General features: G+C 38.9%; 1 long non-coding RNA gene across 1 annotated transcript; it reads right to left on the bottom strand.

Annotated features, from left to right (window-relative positions):
* Window positions 1–366: 366 nt before the first annotated feature.
* On the bottom strand, window positions 367–23191 carry LOC131701718 (uncharacterized). The gene is made up of 3 exons (XR_009308970.1): window positions 22907–23191; window positions 13086–13146; window positions 367–852 (listed from the first exon to the last, which is right to left on the bottom strand). It is a non-coding gene; the product is annotated as an uncharacterized LOC131701718 (long non-coding RNA).
* Between the last annotated feature and the right edge of the window lie 687 nt (window positions 23192–23878).

Here is a 23878-nt window from a genome sequence, read left to right as displayed (position 1 = left end):
GTCTAGAAACCGTGTTCTGCCTTTGCCCCATGTTAGGGTTTCGGTCGCTGGACTTTCTACAGCTGAGAGCCATTCCTATAATACTATTTCACTCCTCACTTAATTGCTGTGGAGTTGAATCATTGCTGGGAAATAAAATAAACAAATACATAAACAAATCAAAGTGCATGTGTTTTATTGTCTGCTGATAGACAGACAGGATATAACTTCTGTAGTCCCGTAGGGCGAGCTTTTAGAAAAAATCAATTATTAAATCAAGAAAAAGAAAACTTTAATTTTTTTTTTTTTTTATTTGATTTGGTCACTTTATTGGGTTACATTTTCCCTTTATTAAAATTAGGATTTTATTATTATTTTATTATTATTATTATTATTATTATTATTATTATTATTATTATTATTATTATTATTATTAATTTCTTAGCAGACGCCCTTATCCAGGGCGACTTACAATTGTTACAAGATATCACATTATACATTATTTCACATTATACAGATATCACATTATTTATTTATTAATACATTTTGTAATAGATGGGTTTGAGAATCTAGCCCCTAGTCATATTCTTTTATACAGTAAGTTCTGTAATTCCACCTGGTTTTTATAGTGTCTCACCTTTTGTACATAAAGTTTGGATGAAACTCCGAAATGCTAAATGCTAGAACAATATCAATTGAGCAATACATTGAAAGTCCAGAAGATGGCGCACTAGTTATTCAGTCAAACTGAGGCTCGTTCTCTTCTCTGGGCTTTCTGACGTGAAGACCACGTGATCAGGCAAGATTCCAACACCTGAGCTGCCTGATGCCTGGGATCTATCGGAGCATTTCGCTTGAGGTCTGGAGTCCAATCTAAAACAGAAATGTAATGACTGCAGTGCTTCAAGAGAATCCCTCAGGGACCTGCAATAGCTTGCACAGGCCCAGTGAAGCACATTCTGTATCGCCTAGTTTATTCTTAATTCCAAAAGAAGACGAAAAAGACAAAACACATGCCTGAGATAATACTGTGGAAATACAGGACAACTCAGAGACGCATTCATTTACAAACATAAGAACATAAGAAAGTTTACAAACGAGAGGAGGCCATTCGGCCCATCTTGCTCATTTGGTTGTTAGTAGCTTATTGATCCCAGAATCTCATCAAGCAGCTCCTTGAAGGGTCCCAGGGTGTCAGCTTTAACAGATAAGACCCTTGCTAATTGTGGTATGAAATCAGTCTCTAATGTGAGTTATCAGACTGTGGGGAAGGGAAATGGATTGTATTGTGTGTGGGGGAGTGAGTTACCAGTATGAACCGTGACATTATTAGTGGAGGAATGGTAATGAGAGCAGCTCTCCAACTTGCCTGGGGAGATATTTCTGTAGTTGATTGACAATGTATCTGCTTTTCAAGGAAAGGTTTCTGGTGTATTCACTGTCACTCCAAATTGTTTTTGGTATTTTGCATAACAAATAAATCCTGGCTGTAATTCAGGTACTCTTGTTTTCTAACAGATCATTGAAGATTGTTGTTGTTCAGTGGTGCTTGACCCTACATAGATGCACAGCAGTGTACTCGTGACAAGGATGTACAGTGCAAGGCATTGCATCTATGAAAGCGCCCTCTTCAGGTGGCATGTGCAGTGCATTCCGAAGTAATGTGCTTGTTGCTGAAAGCATGAGAGTGAGTGAGCTTCATGTATTTGATAGTACCAGTAACTTGAGGACTCTTACCTCTGTGTGGCTGATACAGGTCCACCTGGTTGTGTTTGGGAGATTACGCTTCAACAGGTGCAGGTCTGACTGTGCGATTGCTGCTGGCACAGGGAGGGTGTCCCGCTGCTATTATAAGGGAAGATGACCTTGATGATAATCGTAATGAATACATTTAGAGCAAAGCCTCTGGGTGCTCTCTGATCTAATCAGAGTTGATTTTCTTCTTATTGATTGTTTCCAGTCTGCAGTCCGGTCCACTCAAGGCACTGTAAGCACTTGATAGCAGTTTGAGAGTTTGACATGATGACAATTCACACAGCAGGGGATGCTGTTGCATTTCCTCAGTGCAATCTTCTGGGTCATGGATTGCACTGTGCTCTCCTATTCTCTTCAAACTGCTGTTTTCTATTTATCAATCTGTAACAGGTAAGCCAGAGGAGAGAGGTGCCCAGTCATGATTGGGTGGCGAGTGAACCCTGTTGTTCTGCTGGATAATATAAGAGGCAGTGTCCTTGCTTTAAGACGCTTTACTGTTTGTTTGTTTTTTTTTTACCTGTGTATCTTTTTAGCTGTAGTTATTTTATTTGTATAGTTTTAACATTCTTTTTATTGTAGTGCCCTTGTATTTTATGAGGGGAGGCATTTGGTAGTTTTGAGTTGTCTTTATTTTTCCTCGTGTTTGGCAGAGGGAGGTTTCTTTTTAATCACTGTTGGTCACTGTTTAATTCGTTAAAAGAAACTGGCATTTTAATTCATTTTCGAAGACATAAGTAATCTAGAGAAACTTTTACAGATGTTGTTTTTCACCAAATTCCCTTTCTTTTGGGGATTTAAGTAGCTGTGGTACTTCTGTCTGCCATTGTTGAGATGAATTGGGTGGAACCCTATACTATGTCTCAGACAAACACGAGCTGCTTCAAAAGTAACTTGACCACGTCACTGATGTGACCAGGAAAAGGAAGCCTGGCAGACATATTTTAGCCTCAACAACATCCTGATTGGAACGTCTGTTCAGTGGAATCTCAAGTCTCAGAAGGAAGTGAGCTTCAATAAAGGCAAATTGAGTTACTAAGCTTGTGCAGGAAACCTGATTATGGCACTCATAGCATACAATGGGTTCAAAGTGCAGTTCAATGAGCAACATGCATTTCCTAGTATTCTAGTGCTGGTCCCTATGGAACAGGCTCATTGGTCTAGCCTCCAGGACTACAGGACTGAACTAACTGTGTTTTCTTCAGATTCTTCAGAGCATTTTGAAAGATTCAGAGCTTCCTCTCACTCTCCCCCTCTGTGGTTCTTCCTTGGCTGGCGTTGAATAACTCCCAGCGATTCAGAGACTGGCATGTGAAGATGAGATGAGCTCATTCATAGTTAAGGGGCTGTTAAATGTGACATGAATACTAAAAACATTGCCTCATTTCTTTATGGAAAACTGTTCCCCGCTTCCAAAACAAAAATGAACATGACGGAAAGTAAACTTGATGCATCTCCTTCCTCAAATATATTCCAACAAACAGGTATGTGGTCAGAAATTAAGCAGCCACCACAATTAGCTTTAAATCCCAATAGAGGGCAATTTGGTACGAGCTGGAAATATCCCAGGTATGTTAACGAATATATCCTGAGTTTTGTTTTGGTCATTACTTCCGGTACAGTGTCATAGTTTCTATCGCATGGCTTTTCCTGATGAAGCAGCAGTTCAGGGATGTAGGAGGATAACTATCGTAACATTTTATGGCTCACAGTACCCTTTTGAGGTTTTCCTATCCATTATTACACTCACACAAACACATTCACCTGAACAGCCACTGCAGAGGTTTAGAGACCTTGAATGTGATCGATGAAGATAGAGAGGCCAGGCACCATTCAGGGTGCGTGTTGCCATGTGTAAGAACACAGGCAGACCTGAAGCAGCAGGGGAGGCAGGAAGGCATGTAGTTTAGCGGTCCGTAGAAGAAAGGAATCCCAGCTTTAATTAGAGCCACAGCTGGACCTGCTCTCAGAAATGTTAGAACAGCTGCATGACTCATATGCTGTTCAACAGATTAGCATGCCGGGATTTTACTCCCCATCTAGAATATATAAACATTTCATTTCAGGTGTTTATTCTTACTGCCAGGGTTTCACATACTATGTATGTTATAAAAGAAGAAGGATTGTTTCAAAACTCATTGATGTTCCCTTCTAATTGTTCAAAGAAACAGAAGCAGTCCCGGAGGTTCAAAGCCAGGCTCTTGCTTGCTTTGCTAATATTGCTGAAAGCAGCATATCAAGTTACCCAGCAAATCCAGCATACTGATTTTCAAGTCAGTCATCAAGTCATGTATCGCCTCGCAGAAATACAACAAAGAAAATCAAAAGCTGGGTCGTCGATTGCTTCAATCGTTCAGTGGATGTAATCCTGGGTAAATCTTGCTTTTTTTTCTAGATGGGGGCCTGGTTAACCACATCTCTGATAACAGTCATCTGAAATATCCTGTATCCAAGAGCAACCATTCCTCTCAAAAAATAATACTGCTGAAATTCCTCAGGGGAGGAGCCTGTATCCAAGGGAAACCATTCCTCTCAAATAATAATACTGCTGGAATTCCTCAGGGGAGGAGTCTGTATCCAAGAGCAACAATTCCTCTCAAATAATAATACTGCTGAAATTCCTCAGGGGAGGAGCCTGTATCCAAGGGAAACCATTCCTCTCAAATAATAATACTGCTGAAATTCCTCAGGGGAGGAGCCTGTATCCAAGAGCAACCATTCCTCTCAAATAATAATACTGCTGAAATTCCTCAGGGGAGGAGCCTGTATCCAAGAGCAACCATTCCTCTCAAATAATAATACTGCTGAAATTCCTCAGGGGAGGAGCCTGTATCCAAGAGCAACCATTCCTCATGTATCAGCAAAGAGACCCTTTTAGTAGCCGAGGCTAGCAGACTGAGCTTACCCACCCATTTCACACAATCTCTGTGAACACACATTCACAGTCATTCTTCAGTGATGTTTGGTTTATTCTTTTTATTTCCTCTGTAAGATTATGTATTGTCTCCGGCTACAGTGATATTAAACAAGAATGACCGTTAAAGACAGTGCTTCATAGTACAGTATCTGCTACAATATACATGTACAGGAGTGATTCAAGGCATAGAGCCCTCGTCCGTGGCTGTGTTTCTCTAGTTAGCTAAGAAAACAGCATCAAAGGAACAGAATCAGGCCAGGCTCGTTGGATTGAGCTGGATTCATGTCAATACTGTATTGCTGCTGCTGTTAGAATCCCACAGCCTGCCTGGAGCACTCACTTTTAATACATATTAAATATGAAGAAAGTGTAATCGAGCCAGAGAAAAGGAAACGTGTTCTTCTCCTCATGCAGCTGTTTAGCCATGCCAGTACACTGCGGACTATATCTATATATATCTATATCTATATACTGTACAGTCTGACCTGTGTTCTGTTCATTATACAGGATGTGCAGCATCAGTATCCAATCTACCAATGCTTCAGCTCTGGAAGCTTGCAGTTCTGTGTATTGTATTAAATTCTGATTTGTATTGTACTGATTTGTACTGATTTGTAAATTCTGATTTGTATCTTTTTTTAACATAATACATCCTGAAGGCAGGGTAGGATTGTATCAGCATTACCAGCAATGTACTCAAACATGCAGGTGTCAGGGTGTGAGGTCCCTCTGCAGAATCTCCTGTGAGCCACTCTGCATCACCAGCAATGTACTCAAACATGCAGGTGTCAGGGTATGAGGTCCCTCTGCAGAATCTCCTGTGAGCCACTCTGCATCACCAGCAATGTACTCAAACATGCAGGTGTCAGGGTATGAGGTCCCTCTGCAGAATCTCCTGTGAGCCACTCTGCATTACCAGCAATGTACTCAAACGTGCTGGTGTCAGGGTGTGAGGTCCCTCTGCAGAATCTCCTGTGAGCCACTCTGCATTACCAGCAATGTACTCAAACGTGCAGGTGTCAGGGTGTGAGGTCCCTCTGCAGAATCTCCTGTGAGCCACTCTGCATTACCAGCAATGTACTCAAACATGCAGGTGTCAGGGTATGAGGTCCCTCTGCAGAATCTCCTGTGAGCCACTCTGCATTACCAGCAATGTACTCAAACGTGCAGGTGTCAGGGTGTGAGGTCCCTCTGCAGAATCTCCTGTGAGCCACTCTGCATTACCAGCAATGCAATCAAACATGCAGGTGTCAGGGTATGAGGTCCCTCTGCAGAATCTCCTGTGAGCCACTCTGCATTACCAGCAATGCAATCAAACGTGCAAGTGTCAGGGTATGATGTGCAGCTGCATTAGCACCTCAGTCTCACTCATCCCTTCCCTGCTGCTGCTGTGCTGCCACAGAGGCGTTGTCTCTGGCTCTGTATGTCCTACAGTGATACAGGTGGAGCACCAACATAGCTTCAAGCAAGAGCCTGCCATTCCTGCAAACCCATTCAGCATGGCATGAGTCCACATTGTGAACGATTTCAAGTGTCCAAACCGATGGGAAGGGCAGAGGCATACATTCCAATACTGGGCTGTTGGCCCTGTGCAATCTTTACTAGGTTTGTGTAGCTTTTTGTACAGCTGGTCCCTTATTTCTAATGTCGATATTTAACACGATTTGTATTGCAATGAAGTAGATGTTCTGGCTTCCATATGTTTTTCTCTGTTTTGTCTTTCAAGTGAATCATGAAGCTCTGTGAACACTCTGGCTCTGATGTGCTTGAGTGAACAGCCAGAGACCCTTGTGTAACCTCTGCACATCACAGCATCCCCAATGCAAATGGGCTTTGTTTCAGTCTGCCGGCCAGTCCCAACACTTGTCAATCCCTGACAGCTTTGTCTTCTTTAACCAGGGGTTTGATGCCTTTATTTCGGGAGGCAATTTAAATATAAATGCCTTAAATCAGGGGACGATATTCTAAACTTACTTTGCTTTCCCAGCAGAAACATTGAGGATTCCTCAATCCCGTGCATATTGAATTGTACTCGGAGATTCCAAGGTAGGAGAAGTGAGCGAGCGATCCATTCCCATATCAGCAAGATCAACATATACCATTCAGGGGTCTAATCTTATTATCGGGTGGGGGGGGGGGGGGTCTTTGTCACAGTTTAATCTTTTTTTAATTTGAGGATTGACATTGCTTTCTTCTTCTTCTTCTTCTTCTTCTTCTTCTTCTTCTTCTTCTTCTTCTTCTTCTTCTTCTATGACTAATCAAACCTGTTTTACAGAAAGCGTTTGCATACATCGTAACTATAGTAGGATTGTTAAAGTCTTTAGTAACAGACAGCTGAAAGGGCAATTATGATTAGGTAATAGCAGTTGAGTAAAATGTTTGTCTTGATCACTTTGTTAGAAAGGGCTCTCATTAATTCAGATGTGTTGTGGATTCAGTGTGCCCTTTTGGGGGTTGTAATTTCAAAGCTGCTATCCCCAAGGGCAATAACAATCTTCTCCCTTAATGTCAGCAGTTATAGAGTTATATTACTGGGTGAGATTTAAACATAGCGCTGGAGGAGTGAATTGATGAAATGACTTTGATTAAAGATGCATGCTTCACAGGTACACGCTGTGCTACTGCACAAAATGAATTCAAGAAAAGTGGAAGCAATGAGATGCAAACATAATACCAGCATAGCTAATCTTTAAAACAAAACATATTCTGAGACATACAGACAGGTGTACAGATAGAACACTATTGTGCCGTAATACCTTAACCATATCCATACCGAATACTGTATGTGTATGGTGCTGGAGTCTGAATGGACTGGCCATTCAGTCTGTGAGCCCCAAACAGAGTAAGCAATCTTGTTTTATATGTAATGTGACCCATGTGCAGAAAGACAAGAACACTTTACTCCTTAATTTCACTTACTGTGACCTCCTGACAGATAATAAAACAACACTTTCAGTGTGCTTGTCTCTCCAGTACATATAAGCTATACCACATACTCAGTATTGGTTACTTTAGCACCTTGGTTGCTTAAACGTCCTCTTTAAAGTTGCACACAGTCTTTAACAAGGTTGATGAATCATTCCCCTGACAGTCTGCAAGTCGCTTCATTAAGAACCCAATTAGACCTTTCCACTAGAAAGGCTTATTGCTGAGTAAAGCTGAGCAAAAACAAGAAGATAATGAGATTGCAGGTTTGTTCATCATCAGCCAGACATTTCTTACAATTTTCTATGTTTTTATCCATTTTGACAAACCAAACCAAAAGGAAGAACCTTTTCCCACCCACACTGGTAATTTACAACCAGTCCTCATTGCAGTCTGACTACACGAATGCAAAAGAATACAAGTGGGCAATCAGCAAAGGACATTATGCTGTCAAAACGTATTTCTGAGAGGTTGGTTTAATTAAATTCTTTTTAAAAAACCCTACCTCACAGTGAAAATGTCATGTTGTTTTTGTCGATATTCATGCTTTTAATCAGTGCTTAAAATATGTGAGTTTTTCAGTCTTATTATTTAAACTTATTATTAAATATTTACAGAGAGAGTATTTATGTATAGAAAAAATAACAAAAGCTGGGTTAGATAAATATAGGTCTGATTTTTTTTTTTTATTAAGGGAATAGACAATGTCAGTCAAACTGAAGTACAGAGCAAATATGTGATTGCTCTATTGATTATGATCTTAATTGAGGCTTAATAGCTCAAGTTACTCAATCAATGAGAACCAGAAAGTGATGTCACATCAGTCGAAGATCTTAAATACTCTGTGACGCTGAGTGATTGAAATTGAGTTTTATTGGGGATATTTTAAACTTAGGTCTACGCTGTAACACACACAGCATTATCTTGTCATGAACGATGTATTAATTACAAAAGAAATTCTAAATAATAATAATAATAATAATAATTTTAACAAGGACAATGATAAACTGCTCTTTCCATTAACAATTTTGATGCTATTCGTTGCTATTCGTTGAAATTGAGTTTTATTGGGGATATTTTAAACTTAGGTCTACGCTGTAACACACACAGCATTATCTTGTCATGAACGATGTATTAATTACAAAAGAAATTCTAAATAATAATAATAATAATAATAATTTTAACAAGGACAATGATAAACTGCTCTTTCCATTAACAATTTTGATGCTATTCGTTGCTATTTTATATTGTTTTGTGTCTCTTTGAAAGAAGACAGTTTAATCCCATATTCATGCTTCATAAGAGTCCTTTCAAAGCTTTAAATCGCACATGTATATTTATAAAAGGAGGGGGTTGTTGAAATGTGCCTGCAGATCTGGTAGGGCTGCTGTCCCATGTGATTGGAGTCTACAGGAGTGAAAACTGGGTTTAAAACACTCTTATTATGGAATAACATTATCATTTTTTGGACGGAAGCTATTGCTCCAGAAAGGCCAAGTGAACCAGTGGTTACACAAGCTTGTATTTATTATTCGTTTTTAGTGTTTTAGTTTCTCTTTGAAGGCATTGCCTCAGCTTTGGGACTTCTTTCTGCCTATTTGTTAGCCCGTCTTCCACATCTCATCTGCTGGGCCCCTCCAGTCTGGGCCACTCCAGCCACTAAAGTCTTTGTTGACTCAATATGACTCAATATGTACTTCCTGTACACTCACAGCTCTACATGTCTGTATATAACCTGCTATACTTCATTCCAGGCTGCCTCATGATTCTCATTTAATACCTCCTGAATATTAATTTTAAAGAAATCTAACTCAATCAATATTACCTCATTATGTGTCTTCATTTTCCTGAATGCAATAAACAAAACAAAAAAAAAGAAAAGCAATTTGGAGCCGAATCTTTGAGAATTCAAACTAGATTCATTTAATAGGCAGCAGCTGTGTTTCAATGCTTGTGTTTTGTACTCGATGATACATTCTCACTGACAAAGGCATTGGCTGAATGTTTGTCAACTTGATAGTTTTCTATTAAAAAGGCTTTGGACCATTGAATACAGTTTTTGATAATTATTTCTGATTTTATAACTGACTACAGAAAAATAAACCACATATCTGCTTTTCATTTCCATGTTCTTCCAGATGAAGAGGCACCTCTAGTCACACACAGGCTACTGGGTAATGCATTAAGTGCAGTCAGCCCATTAGATGTGTCATTCCCTTCATGTATCTGAACATTTCTGACAGGCACTGCAATCTCACGTTCTGTGTGATTGTGTACACTGCCTCTGTTATATCCTCAGATTAATCATTTACTTGAATCTCATTGCTAATAATTTATAATGGGACGTCTAATATGTTGGAGCTCAAGTGACAAGGATTTCTAATGCAGACTGCCTGCTTTCCATTAATATTCAGATTGGCACTCTGTCATCAGCTGCACTGGCATGGCCTTCAGCTAGCTGTGAGGGGTTATAGCCAATCAGAGAATGCTGATCTGGATATTAATGAGCTGAATTCTCAGCAGGTGGGAAAGCAATGCTAAGAGAGAGAGAAGACTATATGCACTTTCCTTTTAAACTAGATACAGTAACTCTTTACACTAAGTGTCTCTAATTACTGTGTATTTACTTGATAAATGTGCACTTACACATAATTACAATGTTATTATGCATAGCTACAATGTACTTAACATGTAAATCTTTTTGCACGATATATGTAAATACACAGTTGTATCAGAAAAGGATTAGAGTTAGGGTTAGGGGGGTTAGGTATGGAGTTACAGTAGGTTTAGAGTTAGGGTTAGATATAGGATTAGGGTTATATAGTGCAAAAAGATTTACACATTAGTTACATTGTAACTTGGTATAATAACATTGTAATTCTGTGTAAGTAAGTATGTTTTACTATATGACTACTATGTAAATACACAGTAATTAGAGCCAATTCATGTAAAGTGTTACCCTAGATACTCTACTTTAAATGCAACCTTTCAAGTTTATCTCTATAATTAAACGTGCACAAAAAAGTCTTAAACACAATACCATTTATACACAATTAGGTAACATTTACCATTGACCCTATCTCACATCCTGTAAGAGAATTAACTACAATTATATTCCTAAGAAAAGGGAACACATTTAGAAGAATATGAATTTCTGTAAAAATTATATCTTGAAGGCTTATTTCTTAAAGCTCAAGCAAGACTGGGGAGCAGCAAACTATAATACAATTCAAAGCAACGACACTAACGCTAACACTTACTAATAATCCATAGAAATATTAATAGTGCTGCTGAGAGATCATTCATATAATACCCTATTGGGGTTCATTATACATAGGATTTTCATGTTAAGGTATTGCTTGTAATATGTTGTAGCTTTTCATAAGTCTCTCCAATGATGTCCCATTTTAATCCACATGAATTTAAATTGAATCAAATCAATTAATACTTATTGTGGTTGAGTGTAACCCATAACAGTAGAATAGAGCCCAGTATATTTCTCCTGGGTGCGGTTACTTGCAGGAGAGATCAGTGCATTGCTGTGCTGCAGTAAGAGGGTGCAGCATGTCAGGGGTGTAGAGTACAGAGTGGGCTTGGCGACCCCAATGCCCCCTCAATATCGCTGTGCTGTAGCAGATGACAGCACTGTGAAATGACAGCCTCCTGCTCACCAGCACGGCTCCACACTTTAACATGCTCCCCTCAGTTTCAGCAGGAGGACGCTGCTGTGTGGACAGATGACTGACACAGCCTGCTGGGAGGTCCTCGCAGGCATCAGTATCTGCTTGCTTGTAAAGACAGTTACAGAAATACTGTGCCTTGGATCCAGGTTTTCCACATGGCACGGCCTTGTGTGGAAATGGGGTCATGCTGCGATTTCCAGATAAAAACTTAAACTCTAATATAATTCAGGTCTGGATCATTTTTTTTTTTCTTTTTTTCTCTTAACATATGAAATGACGGTTCAGATATTATTTAATGAACAAGTGTAGTACAAGCCGGATGCTCCCCACAGCAATGAGAGACACCTCGATGAGGCCTGCAGCTCCCCACAGCAGTGAGAGGCACCTCTATGAGGCCAGCAGCTCCCCATTGACCGACCTGGGAAAACAAAGGGCTCATTCATGCCGGGAGCTTTGGCATAGCACTAGAGCGGCCTGTGAAGAAGCAATCAATGCTGCTTTTATTAGCTGCCTGTAATTTGCCAGCATTCTGCCTTCCTGGTAACTATCACTGCGGCATCCAGGGAAAGGAATGCAGACAGCCGTGTGAAGATGACCTTGACTTCTAGACCTTGCTTGGACCAACATATACGTTGCATATAACCCCACAGTACAGTAACACATTTTTATCAGTGTTACTTTTATTTTGAATATGGATAACCTTCGATACACTGTACAAGTACAATGCTGTGTACGTTTACTGTCTCTTAGTTACACTTAATTACAGTGGAAAAACACAGATGTTTGAGTCATTACGATGCAACGAAATATCTGATTACAAATCAGCAAATATAATGTTGGACAGATAATAAATAATTTCTGCTAAGAAATAAATAATAATGTTTCCCACAAAGAGGGAAATGAATACATTAAAAAACACTGCATGACAACAAACTAAAATAGTGAAAGTGTATCTGCTAAACATCCTCTCTAGCCCTCTTCCAGTGCACCACTCTGTTTCCCCATGTTTATTTTACACTGTTGAAATGATAAATCTGGGACCATGCATCTATTTTTGCTGTCCATGTGCTTGGCAGAGCATTATGGAATGAGCAGCTCAGTCCTTTCAGTCCCTCTCGTAATGTCATGGTTATTAGGAGGCTGAAAGCGCCATCTAGGCCATTGATAATCACAATGAAAGCTTTAATGATAGTTTTCCGGTTACTTCTTTCCAAGGCCATCCAAGCGTTCTTTGAGGCACAGCTCTGACTGACATCCAGGGTAAGAAAAGTGAACATCTGCCACAGCCTTTCTTGCTTTAGAAAGTTGGACTTTTAAGTGAAATATTTTAAAGTGTAAGCAATTCAATAACTCCTTGGAATAATGGTTGCCAATTTGTAACACTAAAACAAGAATACAAGGAATAATATCAGAATCTCTTATATCATCATCCATTCAATAGGAATTTCCCAATGGTCACTAATTCAGGGCAGGATGTTCATTGGATGAATTCAATGGAAGATCTTAAGTGGTGATTCCATTTGAAAAAACTGGATATCCAACAGTATTTTAAATTATTTATAATAAATACAATTAGAAAATGATTCAGTATCACCAGCCAATCAGCTTCCAGCTATAGTAAGCATTAATGCACAGTAGATGCCCACGGGAACATCATCGCATCACCTGTGAATCAAATTTAAAATCAATCTGTGCAAGTGCTGCCTTTTTCTTTTTGACTTGCTGCATTTTTAAGCATAAATAAATACTAAACAAAGACACAATCAGTCCAAATTAACCAAAACCAGCCAATCAATTGTTTGCATTGACAAAAACAACCAATCATTTACCTGCAACTTCCGAGTCAGCCAATCACAGGCTGTCAGCTCAACTGAGGCACAGACACAGCATCTTAGAACAACAACAAAGCAAGAGACAGACAGTTCAGTAATATCACTCCATTCAGATATATGGCACTGCTCAGATAAACCATAAGCAGCACCGACAAGTAAAAAAGGGTTAGGGTTAGGGTTAGGGTTTTCTTTCTCTAATTATGTGTGTGATCCTTTATGAACATTTTTGGGACAATTTTCCTAAGACTTTTCTCAGTGGAAGGATACCTGATGATACAAGTTCAAGGTAAATTTAGGGTTTAAAGTGTTTTTTTTTTAAATAATGAGAAACTTGTTTTCTAATAGTGATAGTGCCCTCTTGATGAATTTTCTACCATGTGCTAGTTGACCTTGACTTTCGTTAGAGCCTCACCTTCGGCTCGGGACGTATAACTCCCGTCGCGATCAACCAACACGCGGTAGAGCCTTCATCGATGCGTACTATCGCTTACATGGAAATCCGGTACTAATTATAAAATGTGATCCGTCTTTGATAAAACTAGTTGTAAATTGTTGAGTTCACAAGGGAATTACTGCTGGTAATGGTTTCTTCCTCACAGCTGTGCTGCCGCATGTTAAATCATTATAAAGAGCGAGCCCAAGCATCTTGGGCACCTTTATAGTTTCAGTTATCTTCCTACATTACTTTCACTGCAGAAAATGTCAGCTTTTTATTGCAGCTTTCGGATTTAAAGCAGATGTCAATTTCTCATGGATTTAATGAAACAACAGCTAGAGTGCTTTTGAGATCTGCATATTCTCGTAAAGCATCTATGTATTCTGTTTCCATTGTTAAAGGTGATGAGCCTACATGAGGGTTTTATGGAACACTTTAGCGTCAGACAAGCTGCAGAGAGCTGGGAGTCTTCTTTGCCAGGTTTCCACACAGAACGAAATTGTTTCACAGCTGCTTAAAGAAAGGAAATCACACATGCTCAACATGATTAAAGGACAGGTGAAATGTAGGTCTCATTGCTTGAGAAACAAAAAAAAGGATATGTTGGTACCAAATCAAAACTGCACTCTTACTTCACAAATCCAAGAAAAAGCCAGCAAGGCAAGCAACTTTGTTTAACCTCGAATCCCAGTTAGCTCATTGGACCTATTGTTGTGTTGCGAGGATCCCATTAGTTAAACTGGAGATGTGATCGTATTGTTGGGGAGATTCAAGGTAACCTATTCAAAGCTGCTTTCTTACCCTGGCTAAAAGAAGATAGTCACCACTGTATGGCATACTGTTGTGGGGCAGGGATGACAGTGTAAGAGTAATATATGTTTCTATTGAAATACTCCTAGCCTGCTGTACTGTATTCCAATAATGTGCTGGAACCACTGATATTATATTGTAACTGTGTTTTTGCATTATTGCATTATTGCATATCTCTATAAATGTTGGTGTCAAAGGTGATTCTATTCAGACTCGGGTTCTGGCTCAGCCTGTGTTAATTAGTGTACAACAAGTATTCAAAAGGCCTGTTGGTTCCCATTTAGCCAAGTTTAAATGCAACATTTACCCCTTGAGAATGTTTCTGTGACAGCTCCACATTATTAATTACTGCCTGACAGCAGCTGGTAACGTTTTAATTTGCAGAAGCATTTATAATTATGACAGTCCTTAAATTATGCAGGAACACACTTCAAGAGGGAGATTAGAACATAGCTTTGGTCCTAATGAAAAGGAGGATGCTGAGATTTCTTTGTGTATTTCAATCTGGACACTTCATGGGGGCTTCCACAGGAGCTACAGATTGAAGTGAATCTTAATGAGGCAGCTATATAGTATGAGGCAGGTTTCTGTTTTTGCTGATTCTCACTGGGGTTGAGAATAGTACATTTTTTAATGGTTTTGCAAAATGTTGATCCTTTGCTTTTTTCATTAAACAAGTAAACAAAAGCATAGTTTCCATAAATAACAGTCTAGATTGTTCTGGTTTTTAAAAGGGTTGGTTTTGCAGTGGAGAACAATGCTGTGGAATAAACCTCCAAACATTGTCAGATTTGACTGTATTGGCTGTACATCTTACATGGCACTTGCCTACACATAATGCACACAATGCTAATGGGGTAATTACATGAGCTTGAGAGTTCAGATTCATTTTAATTGCACCTGCACAAAGCTTGCAGCTTTTTTCTAACAAACTATGAAACACTCAATATTGCTCAATTTAGAAATACCTAAAGAAGGTTTAATGACAAAAAATGTTTGTCATTGAATTTATTAAGTTTATTTGAGTGCAGTCATCTGTCTCGTATCCGACTGCAGTGGGACCAGAGTAATGGCGGAGATGTAAATTATATTATACATAGCTGTAACAATTACTATAGTCACACAATTATTGTTTTGAGATTCAGCTTTTATTAGGGAGCTCCCTTAAATCCCTTGTTTAAAAAGATACAGGGTATTAATGCTTGAGACAGAGTAGTCGTCTGCTGTGTAGGTGCATGCATTCACTGCTGAGTGACAGGCAGGAGATCGAGACGGAGGTTGAAGTTGATACGCCATGCAGGCGAACAGGATTTATTTACATATCAACACACTGAACAGCTCACGTGACACTACCAGCAATGGTAGGACATGGAGCACATACAACACAGTGTATGAAAACTTTGGTAGGATCTACAATCTCTGAACTAATCTTCTGTGTTCAATAATAAAGTAACGTTGCTGAAGAGATTGATCATGGTGGATATGTGACAGGTGGATACGTGACAGATTACTGTCTTTCTAGTTGTTAAAAGAATAAGAAACCAGGTGAGTTAAGGCAGAAGAAATCCATTTAAATAAACATTTTTTAAGTTTATTTCTCATTTTATATCATTTGCAGATTTGCATTTCTTTTGGGGAAAAAAAGTATGCAGACTGGTGAAAAAATGTAAATTTGCTGCAACAGAAGATATGACTGAAATCTTCCTGGCCTGCATATTCAGTTATGAAACTCTCTTTAAACTCTAAATATATTATTCTTTTGGTGAATGCTGCTCATTAGTTCATATTTGGTAAAACGTAGATTAATGGCAACCACCTGTCTGTTAGGATTACAGGCCCGTTCTCACTGCACAAGTTAATGTAGGAGCTTTGCAGTACTTTCTTTCCACAATAATGCCTTTGCAGTGAAACTAAAATTTATCATTCATTTTCAAATGCTCCCATTAAAATTCTCAACTGATATATATATATAATCGTAGTTCCTGATAACCACTTGTGTATGTATATCTCTATGGGGTATAAGATAACTGTATATGGCAGAGCAGTCTTAGTAAGGCAATGCTGTAGTCCCATTTTAATGAGCTTTGCCCTATTGGTCACCCTATGGCTAACTAGATATTGACTACAACTTAAATCATATTTGGATTTCAGTGTGAGCTTCCTATTGTGCCCAATCATGGATGTCAAGCTGCGTTCCTCTCTGGATCCCTCCCAAGCTGGTTTAGATAGGTCTGCACAATCTTGGCTTCCCTTCATTGAGGAGCTGGGGAAGGAGATGCAGAGATTTGCATTGGTTTTGTTCCAGTGGAATGCGTAATTGGGCACACCTCAGCAAACCACTGACTTGCTAATGCAGGAAAAGAATAGCAGCAGTGCAATGCAATGCTAGAATAAACTGATATCCTAATGTCAGCCCCCCAGCGTTGAGTAAAATGTCTCAATTAACAATATATATTTTCTAAAAAGTATTTCATTAGAGGGTCAACTTTTAAGCTAGAGGTTATGAGAAAAAGTTTATGCAATAATTCAATTTCAGTTTCAATTATAATGTTTTCAACCACATGGAATGTGTATTTTTGTATTTTTGTTAGATATTTCTTTGCACAAGTTGGGGTGTGTTTTTAATCAATAGAAGTTGTAAGATCTCCTGTTACAGCTTTAATTAAAAAAATATATATGTTTTTTACATCATGTTCCTCAGTGGATCTCCTCTAGTAGTTTGGATAATCACACTGGAAACATCCACCTACAGTATTTATTAAGATGAAAGTAGCAGCAAGCTTTTTTTCATTAAAATATAATGAAGCTAGCTTGTCAGTGCTGTAATAAAGAAGAAAGAAACTCTCATTGATGCTGCACATTATTCCACTTGGATTTGAGCAACAGAAGAATAACAAAGAACCTGCAAAGGCAGTGAGGGTATGATGTGTCAATTTCTTAAAGGAAGAATAGCTGACAGAATTCCATTCATATTGTATTATACAGCTGCTGCGGGGAGAGCGTTTCTACAAATTCGACTGCAAACTGCAAACAGAGACCGCTAACCTTCATGCAGCCACTGTGATTGAGATTGCTACACTCAAGAAGATTGGTGATAAGATTGAAATCCACCAGCCTTCACTGCAATGGCATTCTGAGGTAAATTTTTAGGGAATGAATCCAATGCAGCAAGTTTTGAAAGAGGGTCTGGAATGACTTGGTCAGTTATCTTGTTATAACAGCCGATGTAAACTGGCTATTATTACTATTAAAGTATGTGTATAAAGAAAAGGACGTGTTCATTGTGAAACTCTGGTACAGTAGATCAGGGTGAGAACAATTATACTGCATGCTGTACACTGCTTTAGTCACAAGCGAATCTGGAATTAATTTGTTACAGTTCTGTGAAATTAAAGGCCAAATTAGGTATTTGTGAATTTGATTACCACACCTCTTCAGAAACTGCTTCACTGCATCTGCCCTCTCTCCATCCTCCCTCCTCCCTCTCTCTGTCCTCCCTCCTCCCTCATTCCTCCTCCCTCCTCCCTAATTCCTCCTCCCTCCATCCTCCCTCATTCTTCCTCCCTCAGCTTTTCTCAGGCAATTCCATCTGCTTTGCTAACACAGCTCACCTAAGACACACGTGTGATGAAAGGTTGTCACATAAATTGCATCTGGGCTGCAGAATAACTTGAAAGGAAGAATGCAAAATGTAAAGGAAACAGTAAAGGCATGTGTCCATTGTATGATGTACACACTGTAGCACTGGTGCCTTTTGCTAACTTTTTGTTCTATCTTTCCTACAAGGTTTCTTTGTAGCAATTCGATTAAATGAAATTGATATTGCTCTTATTGTATTACTTGTATTGTAACACTTGAAATGTATTTGCTTACGATTGTAAGTCGCCCTGGATAAGGGCGTCTGCTAAGAAATAAATAATAATAATAATATTATGAACATGAGAAAAGTTACAAGAGAGGATGTTGAAGGCCATTGCAAAGATCCCAATGACACAGCAGCAACAGCATAGCTTGGCAGCTCATTTGGGGCGTGAAAAAGTCACTCAACTTGACATTGTGTCCTTGTTTGAAATAATGACTGTGGTTAACTTTGTTGACCCCTATATATTTAAAACTTTTGATCAGTTCTTAACTAACCCTTCCTTTCCTTTAAACCATCCTCATTACTCATCCCCTGAAGCCCTGGAACATTTCCCGAACCACAGACAGGTTTATAATTAAAGTCCTGTAAAGTGTAAAGCAATGCAATATTTAAGATCCCTTCTGTAAAGACCATCCATGGAACACTGTGGTTCATGTGCATGTTTTGATCTTTGATCTTGATGTCGGTTGCCTGGTGGCAGGCGTCATCTGAAAATGTTACATCTCAGGGGGGCAGTAAACTGTTAAAATAAATAATATACAAAAGGATGAATGAATAGATCCTAGCCTGAAGTATTGCCCTGGCTTTCATGATAAATATCATTGTAGTTACACTGTGGAAACAACACATTCCATAGAGACAAGACAACCGGTTTATAGTACTTTAATTCCTATTTTATTTGTAACAAATAGGCAGGACATGATGTGACAGAAGCTGGCATGAAACACTGAGTAGAAGAAGAAGAAGAAGAAGAAGACACTAGTGAAAATCAGGCCATATTGTAAATGTAAAAGTGTGTGTGTGTTACTGCAGAGAGCAGTAACAAGGGGGTGGAGATGTACACAGATAATGGCCACTTGAACACAAAGAGAGTATCAGTAATGCTAATAGTGGGCCACCTAATGATGCACCTCAATGTGAGGAAATCTACAGTGTGTGTCACAAAGCCAGTGCGTCACTAACCTGCACCTTGTGGAGAGATCAGCACAGCCCCCGAAATGAGGCTTCAGATCGGACACTTCATCACCGGAATGCACTAATGTATTATGTCAAATACTTCTCTAAAATAAGTTTCTCAGGCTTGTGTACTGTAACAACACATTTTTCAAGAAATTAGATAAACACAGATATTTCAAAAGTAGCATCATTTGCATGGTAAATAAGAAAGTAATGAGTAGGAAAAACTCATTAAAATCCATTACAAACTGTTCAGTGTAAAAGGGCCACCCTCGGGTATTCTTGGAGTAACAGGCTCTAGTATGCATGTTATGGACTTGATTGAATTCAGATAAAATGATTGCTATCAAACCAGCAGTTTACAAGTTTTTATCAACAGGACAGTAATGAATAAATACAATAACCATGATCACTTTTCAGAAATGACTGATGCAATTACCAAAGCCAATGTTACATATATAAATAGTGTGTGAGGCCTTGAGAGTTGAAACTAATGTGGAGTTCTAGTATGTGGCACATTTCTACCCATTGAACACTGCATGTGGTTTGCATTTAGATCAAAACTATTTCAGATATAAATACGTGTCTTCAGACAGAGCTGTATTCTCTACAACTGTTGGCATAATTATTAAGAACATAACAAACAGTTCTAGCTGTACAGAACGTTGCACAGATCGCCCCTTTCTTTCTTTTATTATTTGTTTATTTAGCAGACGCCTTTATCCAAGGCGACTTCGAGACTAGGGTGTGTGAACTATGCATCAGCTGCAGAGTCACTTACAACTACGTCTCACCCAAAAGCACAAGGAGGTTAAGTGACTTGCTCAGTGGCTGAGGTGAGATTTGAACCGGGGACCTCCTGGTTACAAGCCCTTTTCTTTAACCACTGGACTGCGAAATAAATACAAAACATACGCTAATAAAACACAACAAAAGAATGAAGCTTCACTCTAGGAAGATTATGTAGTCCCTGCACAGGGCAGCAATGCTCCCAAACTAAACTATCAGCATTGTTGACAGGGGAGATACCAGGATAGCAGCTAACAGCAGGGAAAATAAGTGACTGATAAAACAGCTTCTGCACAACCTCTCTGAGCTTCAATTACAATGGAAATGCTGACTCGTGTCTCAGCTGTCTCACAGTTTTATCAAAATTTGAATTCATACAACATTGTGTTTCATTCATGAAAACCACTAATTGCACACAAGTGCATCAGCGTGTCCTTACTCATAAATACATTACTGAAGCAATCTGGGGATGGGGCAGGCATTGACTATTTACTCAGGCTTTGGTCGTTTTTAATTGAATCAATGTTCTCTGTTCAAACAGAAATGCTTGACTTGATATTCCAGACTTGTAAAATGACATGACAGGCAGTGTTTCTGGCTAATTGCTAAATAATAATGATGATAAAAATCACACAGTAAGCACTTAAAGTCTCTTCCAAGCAAAAATAATAAGGAGCAGCAGGGATTGCTTTGTACACTAATGAAGACCTGGGAGAATGCTTCATCTGGAAGAGAAAGCTCTGTGTTTGCATCAAATTAAAATCTGTTTGGGGGAATAATGAGGAGACAGGTGTCACCAGGGAAGCCCGGCCAGAACTAGGGACAGGAAATGTGCCTATAAAACAGCAGCAGGATAATGGCAAGAACAAATCAATAGCAGTGATTTCAGGAGACAATTCACAGCAACGACCTTGCAGCAAATGCTTTTAAATCAGTTTTTATTGTGTGTAATCAAAGAAACTACAAAATGATGTTGCAAAAGTCTACCAGAAGCCATTATAGTATCTATCTATCTATCTATCTATCTAAGATAGATAGATAGATAGATAGATAGATAGATAGATAGATAGATAGATAGATATAGATGCCTGCAATGTGGGAATGGAATAAGTGCTGTGTAATTAGCTATAGTAACATAAGGATAGCAATGATTACAGCAGTTACAGCACAGAAATTGCTCTGTTTATTTTAAGCAAGGTCGAATATACAGCTGCTGCATTTTCAATGGCAGTGTCTCAGGAACATTCCAATGATTTTGTTGTTCACTGAGTGATATTTCCTGTGGGTAGTTCTCATGTCTTGATCTCTTCTGGAAGTCTGGCCCAGGTTCCAATCACATCCATGCAAAACCAAAAGGTTCTGCAGTAGAGTGGTGTGATATTGAACCGCAGCTTTCCAGAGCACTGCTGCTCGGATTAACACAAGGACTCCCCTGTGGAACCTTGTCCCCTTTTTCACATTGCCTGCTTCCTTTTTTTACATGATTAAATGATGTTCAATGCTGTTGCTACCCCATTCTACACAAGGTAACCTGGTTTAAGGCAGTTAAGCAGACAATTCTGACTGTTTGTCTCTGATATTAAGTGCACAAAGTGCCTTACAGACGTATTTATCATATCCCCTGCCACCTTCAGCTAGTCCTGATTGAGTACTGACAAGCAGCGTGCCCTATCACTGAGTATCAGCTTTCCAATGAAATGCACTCAGCTCCTACAGATATCAATGTATCATAACCAGAGGATTACAATGAACCATTTCTCTGGATGTCAAGGAGATTCTGTATTCACTTTTAAGTTAATCTTATAGGAAACCGAGGCAACTTTTAGCTCATAATGATTTATCATCTTTTCATAGTTCCGGCTGTATTACCTTTGCAAAGTAGATTTTGACTCAGAATAAACATTCAGGAGAACACGCATATTGCTGAAAGGAAGAAACCCAAATATATCAGACTTAATAATCCTTTCTTAAATCTCAGTGAACATGAATTTAAGCAACAATAAAGGAATTAACTGTTTTTATTCCATGAATTTATTATGAACCAAGAAGCCCAGTTAAGTGTCACATCTTGTTTACAAAATCTTTTTTTAAAAGCTCAGATGTCTTGCCCCAGGGTCAAGAAATCAGTCACTGGCCTTGTCATGTCTAACATTAGAAGAGTCTCCTGGGCTCCACAGTATTCTATCTGACCCTGGAACTGACCTATGCTTTTACAAAAAATCATGTTGGTGCACAATGGTAAAAGCATAGCAAAGTCTTGTGAAGAATTGACAAGTATGGTAAAGAACTATATGCATGGGATGCAAAGTTAACTGCAAAATCAATGTAAATGAAAACATTGACATGGTATAAATACCATTCTGAACATGATATCTGACAATATAAGAATCGACCTGGCATTCATTAATTTAAATAATACTGTTACAAGATCAGCCTCTTTGTAGCCCCACTTACAGAAAGGCGTTCGTTGAAAGATGAGTAATGAAACTTTTTTTTGTTCTGAAGTACTGTATGTAACTGTACTTGTCACACTTCAAACACCCAGCACAAATGGATGAGATGCTGATCTCTTGTTCAATAATATCTTTCTAAAACAGTGAAAGTAGCCAGATTTAGCCCTGGAATGTGTTTTCAATTGTCTGCTATTAGTGTCACAGAACAGTACAATGGCACATTATCATTATGCGCTGATGTATTGTGAACCACAGACAGAGGCTAGTCAACAGCAAACACTGCCTAACACTGCTTGCGTCAGTCTGTCACATGTATTCATTTGATGCTTTTTTTCTCTTACCATGAGTACAATGAAGTCTTAGCTAAATACAATGTCATTTAAAGACTGTTCGTGACCTAGAAACACAATTAAATACAGAAGGAAAACAGCATGCAAAATTGTATGTTAATAATACAGCTCTTCACCTTTGACAGGATAACAGAAGTGTTTAATGAGAACCATTTGCTTACCTTTATCAATGATCACAGATTCACCAAAGATGTATCTAATTCATGCTACTAGAAGAAATAGCTGAGGTCTGTTATGGTATGTCTCATCATTGAATCCTTTTCCCCCAATGACTTTGACGTGATTTTCTACTGCACACCTGCTGAGAGGTTTCAGGAAGCCAATGGGATTATAATAGCAAAGGGCTCAAGACCTCTCACATCTTCCTCTGTTCTTAACTATTCAGATCCTTCACTTACATTTTTACTTTGAAGTGCCTTCAGAGCATAAAGGATGGATGGAAATATGTTGCAGCGTGGGCTGTGACTTGGAGATGATGCTAATGCTGTCCAACTGGGGCACATTAATCCTGGATGGCATGAATGGCAAGTTATTTTTAATGATCTAGCCTCAGCACAGTACCTCCCCTGTCTCAGCTAAGGAGAACTGAATAGAACAGAAAAATAGATCCTAAAGAGTGCAATGTCCTTAGAACAACGATTCAGGGCACTTAAAATTATAACATACTGGTGCTTTTAACCTTGTACTGTATCATAGAAGGCTCTCTAAAAAAAGTAAAATAGAGGCGTGCTTCATAACAACAAACACCAGAAAGTACAAACCACATCCCCAAAACAGTTCTGTTATAAAAGCAAAACTTAGTATGAAGATTTTGTTACTGATTTTTCAGCACCACTCACTTTGGGACAGAAGCCTGTGTACTCAGACTAGCTAAGAGTTTAAGAATAGTGCTTCTTATTGGTTTTGTTCTTTTTAACTTCAAAATAAACCACACTGTTCCAAGGCATGACTTGACATTTGCCACAACCCTTTGCGTTGGAATTGGGTGAATGCAGTAGTCATTCGTTCACCCATCGAATATGTTTCCAGAAGAAGCATATCCTGGATACTGCTCCTGTGAAAGGTGCCTCACACAGATAGAAGCCCAAAGCTGATGCTGAAAACATATTCTCTTCAAACATCTGCTTCAATTC

The sequence above is a fragment of the Acipenser ruthenus genome, chromosome 26 (genome assembly GCF_902713425.1).
Source record: "Acipenser ruthenus chromosome 26, fAciRut3.2 maternal haplotype, whole genome shotgun sequence".
NCBI classification, from domain to species: Eukaryota; Metazoa; Chordata; class Actinopteri; order Acipenseriformes; family Acipenseridae; genus Acipenser; species Acipenser ruthenus.
The sequence above is the reverse complement of the archived record's forward strand: the minus strand, read 5'-3'. Positions and strand labels throughout refer to the sequence as shown.